We start from the raw sequence: 15,882 nt of genomic DNA on the forward strand, positions 1-15,882 counted from the left end.
AATACCCTTGAGGTGTAAATGTATAGTTGGTAATGTTTGTTTGAGATTGCTGTACCGTTACAAAATTAAAATAAACTTGCGTTAACTATTAACTTAAGGCAACATTTCTACAAGTTTGTTTCAAGTGGGGGTTATTAAAGCCTGTTGGTTTTATAGCACATTACATGAGAGTCAAGTGACTAAAGTTTATAAAAACGACACCATGCACTTGATCGTCCTTGATACTGTCTCTTATTAGTTGTGCTTATATCTTATTTTGATCATACCATGTTATATTTTTATAACGGTTCTTTTTATGTAAATGCATTGTAGAACAAGTTCTTCAAAGATTACTTTCAAGAGTGACTTATGCACTGGAACACCCACCGCTGGACATTGAATATTTGCGATTTGTTTGTCATCAAGAAATGCCCTTAATTACTGTCATGTCAGCAAACATTGGAATTTCACAGGACTTAGTCAGAGGTTTGATGAACTTGGATTCTCTTATTCAGCAGCACAAAGAAGCCCAGCAGGTGGCAACTGTAGTGGAGATTGAAAGACCAGATGGATGTGGACGTCCAAGAATGCATATATCAGAGGACAGATTAGTTTACTTTCTCAAGCTTGGAATACCTCAGGAAAGCATCAGTAAAATTTTAGGTGTCTCTCGTACAACACTCTATCGGCGGATGAGTGAATGACTCTTGACAGTTTCATTGCTCTACAGTAGTTGTACGGATGAAGACCTAGATTCCTTGGTGTCTGAAGTCAAGAGTACTATGCCAAACATAGGGTACAGGGTTGTCAGAGGAGCCCTCATTGCTAATGGATTCCGAGTGCAGTGGGACAGAATATATTCATCCATGCGTCGTGTTGATGGTCTTGGTGTTCTTTCACGAATGTCCCAGTTTGGTTGTGTTGCCCGATGAACTTATTCTGTTCCATGTCCCAAGTATCTATATCATATAGACACAAACCATAAGCTCATAAGGAAATGCCAACTTCAACTGTAGAACACATGTATTTATGTGTAAAATGTGATGCTTAGGCTGCATTTTATTTTCATATGATATTGTAGTTATTTTCTAACTTGCCTTGATATTTCCCCCTTTGATTTAGATACAACATGGTTATCTTTGGGGGTTTAGATGGATATTCAAGAAAGGTAAGACATCTCAACCTTAGAACTGTGTTCTAAATATGTGACCGTGGACAAAAAAAAACAGTCTTATGGGTCAATTTTCCAAAATTTTTGGTAATCTGAAAGCTGAATAAATAAGCTCTCTATTGATGTATGAGGTGTTATAATAGGATAATACCTGGCTTAGATACAACCGGGTAAAACTCAGGAATTTGAGAGTGCAAATAAATCTAATCAAAATATGAATAAAATCGCCTTTGAAGTTGATAATTAGAAGCACTGTGGCAGGCCGTCTACTCACAATAATAAAGTTTTAATATATTTAAGGTAGGAAATTTACAAAATGTCTTCAGGGAACATGGTCTTTACTTAATATCCTAATGATTTTTGACATAAAAGAAAAATTGATAAGTTTGACCAATATACAATGTATTTTTGTCTTTTAATAAAAATGTTACCGTGCTACTTAAGACTGGTTTTGTGATCCAGGGTCACATATGCATTCTATAATTTGTGCTGGAAACCAGTCACTGTACACCGTCAGGAAAAATGAAACTAATATGACAATGGGCTGGTACCCTTTAAAAAGTCCTAACCGTACAAATAACATGCAGATATGCATACATTTTTTACAAATATTTACCGGTACTAATGTGCACCCTTTAGGCGCAAAGGTGTACTTGAAGGCTTTTGTGCCTTTTTCTCTTTAAGGTGTACACATTTTTTTTCTTCCACTTTTCAGATCATGTTCTTACGCATTGCAGAAAACAATCGCTCTGAAACAATGCTTGGATTTTTCAATGAGGCAGTTGAAGAGTTGGGGTATCCCCTGAGGTAAGGTTTAATCAACAAGTTTCACAGACACTTAATGACACGACAGATTTGCTTCTTAAACCAGTAGTGCTTTTGATACTTATAAAAAACACAAATATTAGTGCTTGAGGAATGTCACTATTATAACTTGCAGGAATTAAAAAAATACACCAATTTGTTAATGGTATTAGATATGTTATCTAATCTGTTTATCTATCTGATTTAGAATTTTGAAACAACATTTTAATTTTTCAGAGTACGAGGAGATCACAGTGGTAGGTGTGGCGCGGCTGATGTTTTCAACACGAGGAACAGAAAATGCAAGCTTTATTGTTGGCAAAAGTGTGCACAATCAGCGGTAATTGTACCACTCCCCTACTCACCATATAGTTCTGAGACACTAGTCATTCAATTTTTACAGACCATGTGAATTATCATTATTATACTGCGTTTTAGCAGGATTGAGCACCTTTGGCGGGACGTTCGGATGTGTCACTGGAGTGTATTATGACATTCTACATCGGCTTGAGGACGGTGGATATCTTTGAAATAAGCAACTTCACCCACCTTTTTTGCAGTCATTATGTTTTTTTACCACGCACTTCATACCCGGTGAGTTATGGCTTCTATTCCTATTGTTGTTACTTGCACATCATGTCATATGTTTAGCTTAGCCTTCTCTGTCAGCGGCGAGGGTTTTACATGTGATAAATGCAGGGAAGTAGTTAGGCTGATGGAGAAGATCTTAGAATTAGAGTCTCGCATCCAATCTTTATTTGAGGATAGTAAGAGTGTTAGGACTGTAGAAAACACTTCGGATGCGAGCAATGTTAGCGCACACAGCTCGGTTCCGGTTGAAAATCCCCTGCAGCTGGGAAACTTTGTGACGGTGAGACGGCATAGTCGCAGGACAAAACATCACTCAACCGTTCCGATTAAAGTCTCGAACACGTTTGCCCCGCTCAGTGACGCACCGACTGAGAAACCTGCTGAAAGTGCCCTAGTGATCGGTGATTCTATTGTCCGGAACATTAACATAGAGACACCAGCCACCATAGTCAAATGTTTACCGGGAGCCAGAGCGCCTGACATCAAGTCAAATTTAAATGTGCTGGCTAAGACTAATCGTAAATTCAGTAAGATTGTTATTCACGTCGGCACAAATGATGTTAGACTCCGTCAATCGGAGATCACTAAAGATAATATTAAAGAGGTGTGTGAGCTCGCAAAAACGATGTCAGACACTGTAATATTCTCTGCCCCCCTTACTGCTTACCGTGGTGATGAGATTTATAGCAGATTATCATCACTAAATGGCTGGTTGTCTGAGTGGTGCCTGCAGAATAATATAGATTTTATAAATAACTGGAAGAGTTTTGAGGGCAGACGGATCATTATCTGATATTATGTTTGCTTCAATGGCCTACGGCTGCAAATCTAACTCCTTGTTACAAATATGGTAGAACGATTACTTCAACTACCAAAGTTGCGTTTCACGATAATCTGCCTGAATTGTCTAAAATATCTAGCATGAGTAAAAGCATTGACGATTTTGACATTACTATTGAAAATTTTAACTCTACTCTCTCGGAAATATTAGACACAGTTGCTCCTCTGCGTTTAAAGAAAATTAAAAATAGCAGCCCAACACCGTGGTATAATGAACACACTCAGACTCTAAAAAAAGCGTCCCGGAAAATGGAGCGCAACTTTAAGAAAACTAATTTAGAGGTATTTTGTATAGCATGGAAGGAGAGTACTCGAGATTACAGGAATGCCATAAAAACGTCTAGATCCGCCTACTTTTCAACACTAATAGAGGAAAACCATCACAACCCTAGGTTTTTATTTAACACCGTGGCTAAATTAATAAAAAATAAGTCGTCATCGACGTCAGATTCTGATTATCAGCATAACAGTGATGAATTTATGAACTACTTCACGAGGAAAATCCAAGATATAAGAGAAAAAAATATAACAATGCAACCTGTAGTGAAATCCGTTGAACAAACTAGCTACAGCACCCCTAAGGAGAAATTGCAATTATTTTCTACAGTAGATCACGATGAACTGTCTAAAATCATTAGATCATCTAAATCAACAACATGCATGCTAAACCCTATACCGACTAAACTACTGAAAGAAATGCTCCTAGAAATTATAGATCCTCTTCTCAGTATTATTAACTCATTTCTGACATTAGGACATGTGCCTAAAGCATTTAAGGTGGCTGTTATAAGGCCTCTTTAAAAAAAAAAACTCGACCCTAAAGAACTAGGGAATTACAGGCCTATATCGAATTTACCTTTTATATCTAAAGTTATGGAAAAAGTAGTTTCAACTCAATTATGCTCCTTCCTCCAAAGGAATGACATTAATGATGAATTCCAGTCTAGATTTCGAGCATGTCACAGTACAGAGACTGCTTTGATCAGAGTTACAAATTATCTGCTTTTAGCGTCGGACCATGGCTGTATTTCATTATTGGTGCTGCTAGACCTCAGTGCTGCATTTGACACCATTGACCACAGCATACTTCTACATAGACTCGAAAATTACGTCGGCATTAACGAAATAGCATTGAAATGATTTAAGTCTTATTTATCCGACCGTTTTCAATTTGTAGCAATAAACAATGAGGTGTCCCGCAAATCAAAAGTCCAGTACGGTGTACCACAGGGCTCAGTCTTGGGGCCTCTGCTCTTCGCATTATGCATGCTACCTCTAGGAGATATAATAAAGAGACACGGAATTAGCTTTCACTGTTATGCTGATGATACTCAACTTTATATTTCCTCGAAGCCTCATGAAACCCAGCAGTTCCATCGAATAAAGGATTGCATAGTTGACTTAAAAATGTGGATGAGTAACAATTTTTTACTACTAAACTCGGACAAAACAGAAGTGTTACTTACTGGACTGAAAACTGCTATGCGTAACAACCAAGAATACTGCTTAACGATTGACAGATGCCCCATAAAATCCTCGTCATCAGCTAAGAATCTTGGCGTTGTATTCGACAGTACTCTGTCATTTGAAAGCCATGTCGCCAACACCTGTAAAATTGCATTTTTCCATTTTAAGAATATATCCAAATTACGTCATATGCTGTCACTGTCAGATGCAGAGAAATTAATTCATGCATTCATGACATCAAGACTAGATTACTGTAATGCACTTCTAGGCGGTTGCCCTGCAGGCCTATTACAAAAACTGCAACTGGTTCAAAACGCGGCAGCTCGAGTTCTTACACGTACACGTACATGTACCTTTACTTTGGAATATTCTTCCCTGCACGGTCCGGGAAGCAGACACACTCTGTCAGTTTAAATCTAGACTAAAGACTCATCTTTTTAATCTTGCATACACTACACCTCCATAATATTAATCCTCAGAGGATTTAGTCTGCATTATCTAGATCAACCGGAACCAGGAACACATCCAACAACAAATGATGTACTTGTTGCATCAAAGAGTGCAGAACACTACTCTACTCTCAGCCAGTCTTGTCTCTTTGTTCCAAGGTTACCGCAGGATGCAGTTCATGCCCAGACCTGATTGCAGAGCTGAGAATGGGAAGCGGTGACCTGACAAGAGCTAAGAGGATAGAGCTGGATAAAGGACGCGACAACTTTGATTTTCCTACAACATTTCAAATGCCTTTAGATTGTTAATGATAATCTTAAATCCTTAATAGTTATATTTTTATTAAGCCTTGTTGTGCAAGCACTGTTGAGCTTGTGCAGAGGCAGCAGCTTTTGCCAGAGGGGAACTGGAATCCCCTGGTTGGGCCTGGGTTCCCCTGAGGTTTTTTTTCTCGATGGGAGTTTTGGGATCCTCACCACCGTTTGCATATTGTTTTGCACTATCTGCCTGGCCGGGGGGCTGCTTTAGAATTCATACTTGTATTCAATGTGTACAGCTGCTTTGTAACAATGAAAATTGTAAAAAGCGCTATATAAATAAAGTTGAGTTGAGTTGAGTTGATATAAATACATTTGACTAATAGATTTGCAACATCCAATAAAAATAGTGTAATTTACTTTTAATTTCAGGCAATTCAACTAATGGATTCATTGGATTCAACAGCTGAAGGCAGGCAATCATAGAAGAGAGACTAACTGAAATGTTTAAGGTCTTTTGTTCAAAAACAGCTTGCACTGACATACCTTAAAATATATAAGTGCGATTGTTTTGTCTCAAGATGCACAACATTAAGGTTTTTTGTGAAAAATGTTTTGAACAACTCAAATATCCTAATTTAACTAAGGACTAGTCCTGGTTTAGGATAATTCCTGTCTGCGAAACCTCCCCGATATGTTTTTTACTAAGTTTCACACTTTTTTTCTCTCAATTCAACGGCTGTAATCAGTGCTTTTAACTCACAACTTAAAGAAATAACACAATGCTATGATAGTTTTTGCATTTCTGGGTGAATTATTCTTGTAATGAACGGAGTCACGCAATTATAACTTTGTATAGATATCAGTTTCTTTTACTAAGGCCCTCACAAAAAAGACAGTGACACACATGGTTGATGCTCTAAAGGAGGACTTGATGGAAAAAAAAGAACCTGATCAGCCCCACCACTTTATGACTCCGATCTTTATGATCTGCACTGAAAAAAATGATATGTTGTCTTTACTTAATTTTTTTATGTCAAGGGGTTGCACGAAATAAATTTATCTAAACCCAGATATATTTTTTTAATTGAGTGTATTTATATTTTATAGGTGGATTATACTTATGTTTTATAAATGGATTGTACTTATATTTTATATGTGGATTGTACTTATATTTTATAAGTGGATTGTATTTATATTTTAGAAATTGGTTTTACTAATCTCTATTTTGAGTAGAACTTGTTTGTTTTGTGTTCCGTACACTAAAATTGTGCAACCAGATCAATTTAATGGTTTAATATCTACATACTAAAATCAAATTTAATCCAATAGTTTTTTAATCTCTTATTGTATTTTAACTTTCATTAATATTCAAACACATAAATAAAACCCAATATTTTCAACTCCAACTTTATTTTTCTGATCTAAGAGATAGATTTTTGCTCTCCCCAACAAGAGTGGCTGTTTACATATATGTATATACAGGAGAACTTTAAAGGAATGCCTTTTATCACCCATTTTCAAGAGCACGACATATACAAATAACAAAATACACCAGTACTACATTAACTAAATATAAACTACATTTATGTGGAGGGTGTAGTGCAGTGGTTCTCAAGCGTTCAGGTGTTCAATTTAATGCGGCGCTGCGCAAATCTATCAGCGTATGAGATTTAAGTACCGTCTCCTTGGCGCCTTCAGAACAAAATATGTCTGCACATGCGCAGACCGGATAGTATATGGAAATTAAATTAAACGTATTGTTTTCTAATTACTTTTAATTGAATGAAATTAACTTGTTTTAAAAAAGGGCAGTGAATTTGAAAATTAATAATGCAAAATAAGTAGGATTAAATAACACATTAAAATCAGTGAAATTAGCCAGATAAAACACTAATACATGTTACATTTACAAGGGGTCAGAATCATTTTTTTCAGTGTGATATAACAGCCATTGATGAAGAATCATCTCCGCTTAAGGAACCTCTAAGAAATGTAAGTATTACTAAAAAATAAATATAATAGAAGTATTAATGTAATAATAAAGCAAATTCTAAAAACTTGTTTTGTATCTTGACTCGGAAAGTGAGGATGATATCTCATCACAGTGTCCGCAAAAATACCCTAAGCTTGATGATGAAATTACCAGTGCATTAAAAGGTATGTAAAATGAAGTGTACTTTTTATAGCTGATGAAGCTAGATCAACACTAATACAATGTTTACCATGTTTGTATTACCAGAGTTGCCAGCCATTGTGAAAACGTTAAAAGACATAGTTGCAACCTTAAATAAGCCTTCAGCCTCTTCTATTCTAGTGCAACAAACCGAAGTGGCACCACCACCAGCAGAAATGGTATGGATATGCATAGATAAATATTCTAACGTTAACATAAAGTATAAGCAAACTATTACATTCATTTGCAATGTTGTGCACAAGACATAACCTTAGTCAAAAAAAAGAAAGTCATCTTTTTAAAAGTCTTTGTTCAAGTGTTCGGAGTTAGTACAATGGTCTATTTAGTGTTCCAAGATATTACAGTTTTTGCCCATTGCTTACACATTAAAACCAAATGCTTACACCAAAGCCTCAAAACCCTAACTTCTTGTAGCATAATTTAAACACAGTGTAACCATAGCTTAAACACATTGTCAACTTTATACTTTGTTTGCAATTCTGTAACACACTTACTGCGGAACACTTCACACGTTTTCTTAGATTAGACACTTTGTTCAAAAACGAAATCAACTGTTTTCATTGGGAAAACACTCTGTTAAAAATGCACAACTCCTCTAGTAATCGTAGGCACTTACATACATACCTGAAAGCACTTGCACAGAAAACAGAACACCAATCAGTCTGAGCCTTAGCACTACAAATAGGCCTCAGATAAGCCATTTGGAGATCTTTGTAATCATGGAGGCAATGAGAGTCCAAATAAGAGTAGGACAGAGACAGAGGGTAGTTGGACGTGGACGAGGACAAAGAGGAGGACCAGTCCGGAGACTTGTATCAGATGACATCAGGGCTACTTTGGTGGACCATGTGATAAATCATGGCCTGTCCATGAGGGAGGCTGGACAAAGAGTCCACCCTAACCTCAGTCGCTACACAGTAGCATCGGTTATAAGAACATTCTGACTGGAGAACAGGTATATCCTCAAGTTTCCACCTACTGTATGTATAGCATGATGATTTGAATTATAGGATTACTGTACTTTTCAAAAATAGGTACTGATATGAAGTATATATAAAGGCATACCATTGTGATGTTACAGTGGTGTTCACAGTTTGAAAGTACATTTTGTGAAAAAAGAACCTAATGACATCTTGTGGTGGCATTTTCTACAGAATGGTTGGACAACCTCCTCAAGGTGGAAGGGCACGGCTCTTCACTCAACAACAAGAGCTTGCAATCATTGAAATGGTGCGAGAAAATAATGCAATACGACTTCGTGAGTTGCAACAATGCATAGTTGCAAATAGAGAAGTATTCAACAATATCAACAGGGTCAGCATTTCTACACTAAGTCGCATCCTACAGAAACATTATGTGCAGGTGTTCCACTTTACTTTACATACTATATATTGTGATGTTGGAATAAGGGTTTATGTTGCCACCTGACCTGTCTATAGCTTGTAGTTTTTGTCTATAGTGACCCAGCCCAGCCCCTACATACCCGGCCTGTGACAATATAGACATTGTAGTTACTGTATGTGTTTTCAGTAACACTATTCAATCTTTTTCTGTTACAGACAATTACAGACAAAAGGCAATATTGTCCCCGATGCCTAGCACGTGAGGACATTGCCTGTGATGTAGATGATGTCTTGTGGCCAGAGCTGAACAGAAGGCTGGATCCATAACACAAAACACACAAATGAGTAGAGTTGAGCCGGATACTCGGCTGAAACGAGTATCCGGTACGGATAAAGCACTTTTGCCGAGTACGAGTATCATACGAGTAATACGAGTCAATATCTGTGCTCGGATTGAATAAAAATCCTCATTGTGTTGCTGACTGTGTCCCGCTCTGCTCACTCACACACAGAACACTGAGAAGAGAACAGCGCTCTGTCTATCTGTCTCTCCCTCAGTCACTCAGGTTTGCGGGTCTTTTCCGTTAACGTTTAGGGATCCTTCAGCGTCAGGTTTGTTTTTCATTTCGGTTTGTAGTACTTACTTATTAACGAGAAGAGTTTGGTAAACGTGGGGTTTGTTCAGACGTGGTGCTTGGTAGAATGCGCCTCGCCTTGCGTCTCCGCCTGTCGGAGTTTATTTTTCTTTTTTAAACCGTCAGCTGGCTCTAACCAGTTTTTAATTAAAAGTTAAAAAAATAAAGTTATGTTGAGATGAAAACTCTTGTTCATTACATTTTACTTCATAATTGCAACCGCATGTGTTGTATTCATTGTTGCCAAACTTGTTCTGAATATAGTTTGTTTGTTATCGTGATCAAAACCATTGATCTGAAGCTCAATGCTGATACTGTCATGTAAATAGTTTTATAATCAGCAATAAATATAACAATTTCTGATCAACCCATATCAATTGCATGCTTAAAATAACATACCGGTTAAAGCCCCGCCCATATCAAGACAACCCGACCCACTTCCGGGTTAAATCCCGCCCATTTCCTGGTTAGGCCCCGCCCAGTCCGAGTACAGAAACGAATACAGATAATTCATATGGTTGACAGATACAGATACGGATACAGATAATGCTGTACTCGCTCATCCCTGAAAAATGAGTTGCTTTTTCCCAATAGCAATTTATTCAGTTATTTTGTTTTTTACTTTGGTTTTGTTACTAAATTAGATTTTTGATTCTTTTTTGTAAGAATGTTTGTTTTTTGTAAAAACATCTGAAAATGACAATTAAATATTAGAGACCCAAAGACTGCAGTGCTTTAAATAAAGCCCATCAGTGTGTTGCTGGTGATATGAAAGAAAAATTCAAATGGTTCTTATGTGTATGGTTTTTATTCAAGAATATCATTTTTAGAAAGGAGTGTTAAGCTTTGATTGCAGTGTTTTATTTTGGCATAGATGTGAGTTGTTAATCTCGATGTGCTATGTCCAATTTGATTGGGTGTAAAGTTTTGACATAATGAGCCAATTTCTGCAAAAAGTGTGTAAGCAATGGACAAAAACTGTATTAAGGGTGTCACAAACTGGATGAAAAAAAGTATAGTATTGAAAGTTGTTTTTGGTCTTTTAAGATAGGCCTTGTATGAGTTGTTTAAAATTTGGATAGCCATGGCCTTTTAGCAAACAAAGAAAATAAATATATATATTCTAAGTTTATTTTATATATATACAGTGTTTATGTACAGTCTTCATCCTTAAATGCGAAATAATTACTATGCTGGTTAGTATACTGAAAGGCATTATGCAAGTTTTTCGAAATTATGACAACTTAAGCTGTTTCTATAAATTAAAAAGTCTCCATTAACATGATAAAGCAGATACAAAACAATGTCACTTTTAACAAAACCATATAAAGGTAGATTTTTTTAAAGAAACATAGGCTACAGAGAAGGCAAAAATTGAGGTTAAATCAGCCTACACAATTGTCAATGTAATCAAACATTTTTATGTATAATTACGGCACTGGCATTGATTCACACTCACAATTCTGATATCATTTTTTTTCTCCTGTGGTCAAAATAGATCTCCCTGGGTGGAAGCATAAAAATCCCTAAAAGGACATTTGACCGATTGTCAAGGTCCAAAATGTCTGTGTTTGCACAGGAGCTGGCGGTTTTTATTTTTGGACGTGAGCCTTTGGCCACGTCCAGTCTAATAGGGAAGAAAACAAACAAAACACCACGGGACTCCATCAAAGTCAATTCACTCATTGGTATGTATGCTGTTTTCATCATGTGCTACACTGGAAGGGTTGGTAAAAATTTGGTTCATGTGGTTGTTTGTGAATCAATTAATTTTATTCAGTAGGTTATAAAACAGATTTTGTTGTCCACCGAACTTTCCTGCCACCCAGAATATTTTGTCAAATGATTATTTGCAAAAACAAGATATGAACAATGAACATAAAGGTCAGAGCCTCTTCCTTCAATGCCAATCTGTTAGTGGTGGGGAACGTGTCAACGTAGCAGACTCAACCAAAATAAATTATGCCACATCAAAAAAACAAGGTTAGGATCTGATAAAAAGTAGCTCTTCAACATAACTGCTGGTTACCAATTTTTACAGAGTAGTAAAAAAGTTTAACCACTGTGGTTAAAGGGAGAAATCAATGTTACACTAAGTATTTCCACCATTTTTATATACAGAAACAGGTACGGCTATTTCTAACTTTTTTGTCTGACTTCCAGTGTAATTAACATACAGTTTTTCTTTACATGTACAAAATCAGTCCTTTATGTTGTTTTCTAACGTATAGTTTTAATTGTTGATAATATTATTTGAATGTCATTATCACAAACAATAACAAAGTTTGCACATAGTTTTATTGTATACAGCACTGTTATTCTTCTTACAGGCGATATATGAATCAAAAGTATTGCAAATTCAATAAAAACCAGCATAGTTCCGCGTTCCAACATTTGAGTTGCATGTTTTCAAGTCTCTTTAATTTACAAATATATGTCCTAGATAACTGGTGTCAAACTCATTTCCTGGATGGCCACAGCTCTACAATGTTTTGTTCCACCAACAATTAAAAACACCTTATCATGCTATCCAGTTCTTCCAAGTTCTAAGCAGGTAAGATTGGGAACTGTTTGTAGCTAAACTGTGCAGAGCAATGACCCTCCAAGACTTGAATTTGAGATCACTGGCCCAAGGTAGTAGCACCTTAAATCTGATAAAAATGATTATCATATAATAATAAAAATATTTTTTGTTCACAGATGCAGTGATTGATCGATTTCAAGGGACCACTCCATCCCAAGTCAGGGCTGTGCTTCGCCAAAAGTGTAACAATGAAAGTTATGCTAAAAAAATCATGAAAGTGGAGTGATTAAAGGTGACGACAGGAATTAAGTTACCTTTATGCAATAGACTTGTCTGAAGGTAGTTAAAAGGGATTGTTCACCCAAATATTTCTGTCATCATTTCCTCACCCTCAAACATTCCTCCAAATGCCTTACTTTGTGTTGAGTAGAACGAGGAAAGAAATGTATACAGGTTTGAGGTTGAGTTAATGATGACAGCATTTTCATTTGGGTGAACTATCACTTGAATTTATAGTTTATGCGGTTCTTAATTTGTTATTTGTAGTGTTGGTAGTTCTGGAATGTAAAAATCTACTCCCTGTTAACTTTTTATTTTACATTTGGAGGAATGTTTGAGGGTGAGGAAATGATGACAGAAGTGGAGCAGCATGTGAGATTTTTATTTCAACAACAGCCAGTAAAAAGCCATGAAAATTACAAGAGATCACAATGTGGTGAAATGGCTGTTTTCTTCATATTATGTGGAGTGATCTATCCAATGTGAGGTTCATGTTTTTTTATTTCATCTTTGGAAAATGTATAGTCTTGGTATTTGTGTTTCTTAAAATAAGTTTATTTAAAGTTACCTTTTATTCATTCAATTTTTAAATATTAGAATCCATGAAAATATTTTTTTCACACATACTGACTGCAAATAAGCAAGCCATTTCAATACTTATTGTAAAGTGTAACTCTTTTATTTCATTTTTGTTTTAATAAACCCATCTACAGGTTTGATGTTAAATACTAGAGTCGAGCCGGATACTCGGCTGAAACGAGTATCCGGTACGGATAAAGCACTTTTGCCGAGTACGAGTATTATACGAGTCAATATCTGTGCTCGGATTGAATAAAAATCCTCATTGGGTAGCTGACTGTGTCTGCGTTCTGTGATAGTCACAGCGCCCCTCCCCTACAGACATACAGTTGTATTATATTGCTGACTGTGTCTGCGTTCTGTGATAGTCACAGCGCCCCTCCCCTACACACATGCAGATGTATTGTGTTGCTGACTGTGTTCGCAGCTCTCTCTCCGTTTCTCCCTCAGTCACTCAGGTTCGCGGGTCTTTCCCGTTAACATTTAGGGTCTCTTCAGCATTAGGTTTGTTTTTTATTTCGGTTTGTAGTACTTACTTATTAACCACTAGAGTTTGGTAAACGTGGGGTTTGTTCAGACGTGGTGCTTGGTAGAATGCGACTCGCGTTGCGTCTCTGGCTGTCTTTTTTAAACCGTCAGCTGGCTCTAACCAGTTTTTAATTAAAAGTTAAAAAAAGAAAGTTATGTTGATATGAAAACTCTTGTTCATTACATGTAACTTCATAATTGCAACCGCATGTGTTGTATTCAATTGTTGCAAAACTTATTCTGTATAAAGTTCGTTTGTCATCGTGATCAAAACCATTGATCTGAAGCTCAATGCTGATGCTGTCATGTAAATATTTTTCTAATCAGCATTAAATATAACAATTTCCGATCAACCCATATCAATTGCATGCTTAAAATAACATACCGATTAAAGCCCCGCCCATCTCAAGACAACCCGACCCAATTTCCGGGTTAAATCCCGCCCACTTCCTGGTTAGGCCCCGCCCAGTCCGAGTACAGATACGGATACAGATAATTCATATGGTTAACAGATACAGATAATGCTGTACTCGCTCATCCCTATTAAATACTATATATACATCCTGAGTCTCATGACAAAAGCCCTTAACTAGGATTTGTGTTTAATCCATCACCGCATAGCAAGTAGCCACATGAATTTGTGACAAAAGAGCCATATTTAGTCTAAACTGTAGATAAGCAAAAAAGACAAACGTTTGGTATGAATGCACAATGAGTTTATCAGATAACTATTATCAGCAGCTAGACATTTAGTGTGAGACCACCAGGGAACCAACAGTAACATGTTGTGACGGAGGCTTTATAAACGCATCCAGCAATAATGAGGGTGCATCCACAAATGAAACATGTGCTGGTACCATTTCAGTTATTTGTTGAATTCAAAATTTGGCCTGACTATTTGTCTCCTGATACCATGCAATAATGCATTGTATTTAAATAGCCTTTTTCACAAATTCGGATAGTTGCAAAGCAGGTGTATAGTGAGTACAGGAAATACAGGAAAGTTTTAACAATGTACATATTATTGTTTTTAACAAGATGAAACAAAGTAACTTGTGAATAAATAGCAATAATCTGTTAGTTTGTATTTGGACCATGGTGAATTATATGTTTCATAACATGTATACTATATATTTGCAACTTTGAAAAAAATTGCCTGTCCCCAAATTTTTTTTACATGTATATCAAATGTACCATTCTCTCACTATAATAATAAAATGTATTTATTTATTTTTACAAACATTTCAACTAACCTTCATTTGAAAACAGAAATAGCTCAGAGGCAATCTGAACCTCCCCTGTGATTGTCAGGACTGGGAAATATCAGTCAGAGAGTCATCCAGTATAAACCCAAAACGTTTTTAAGTCATTCTTTCATCTTTTTTCTCAACACAGCTGTCATAACCTGTCTGTCTTTCTTTCTGGCCATCCACATTTGTTTTACTCTAATAAACATGTTGTAGCAAATGTCTTTAAAAATGTGACATACAACCAAAATGAATCAAAGTATAATTTTACCTGAATATACGTAGATCAATGTCATGTGCACATTAAAGTAGTTTTCTTCATTAAAGTAGTTTTCTTCATTTTTCTTCTTTATTGCATAATATAGATCAAGTGTGGACAAGCCAAGGCTTACCTTTTCCAGAAGTAAGAGAAAGAAAAAGTAAATACTGATAAAAGAGGGAAATAATTTACATTACATCGTAATATGACGGTCAAATTTTAATGCAGCAGTTGTCAGGTCTTAAAACATGTTGGGGATGAAGCCCAATAGGCTTACTGCTTGTCTATATCACTTGGTTTAAATGAGATTCTGCTGCCTTCTGCTGGACACTTCATGGTTCAGAACATGTTTCCCATTTGGTTTTAATAACTGCATTGAGTTGAAAATAGTCAAGTCACGTTAGATTGTTTTCACATTTACCATATTGCGTTCTATTTCTATACTAACATTTGCATTCTCAGCTGTTAATTTTAACTTTGGGGATATTTCAGCACCTGGCACAATATCATCTGTTGTTCAGTAACCTTTAATCTCTTATGAATATATATGCTGGAACAATACCTGTGTGCATAAAACATATGCGTAGATCGCCTGAACAGAGTTAGTTTTCTGCTCTGGAGGGGATCATTTGCGGTAAGAAAGCAATGTGACCTAATAGATAAATGAACTAGGCTGTATACAATAGGCATGACATTTATGTGTGAAAACGCAGAAAGTTTACAGTGTTTGTG

Source organism: Triplophysa dalaica, chromosome 5 (assembly GCF_015846415.1).
Source record: "Triplophysa dalaica isolate WHDGS20190420 chromosome 5, ASM1584641v1, whole genome shotgun sequence".
In the NCBI taxonomy this organism is placed as follows: Eukaryota; Metazoa; Chordata; class Actinopteri; order Cypriniformes; family Nemacheilidae; genus Triplophysa; species Triplophysa dalaica.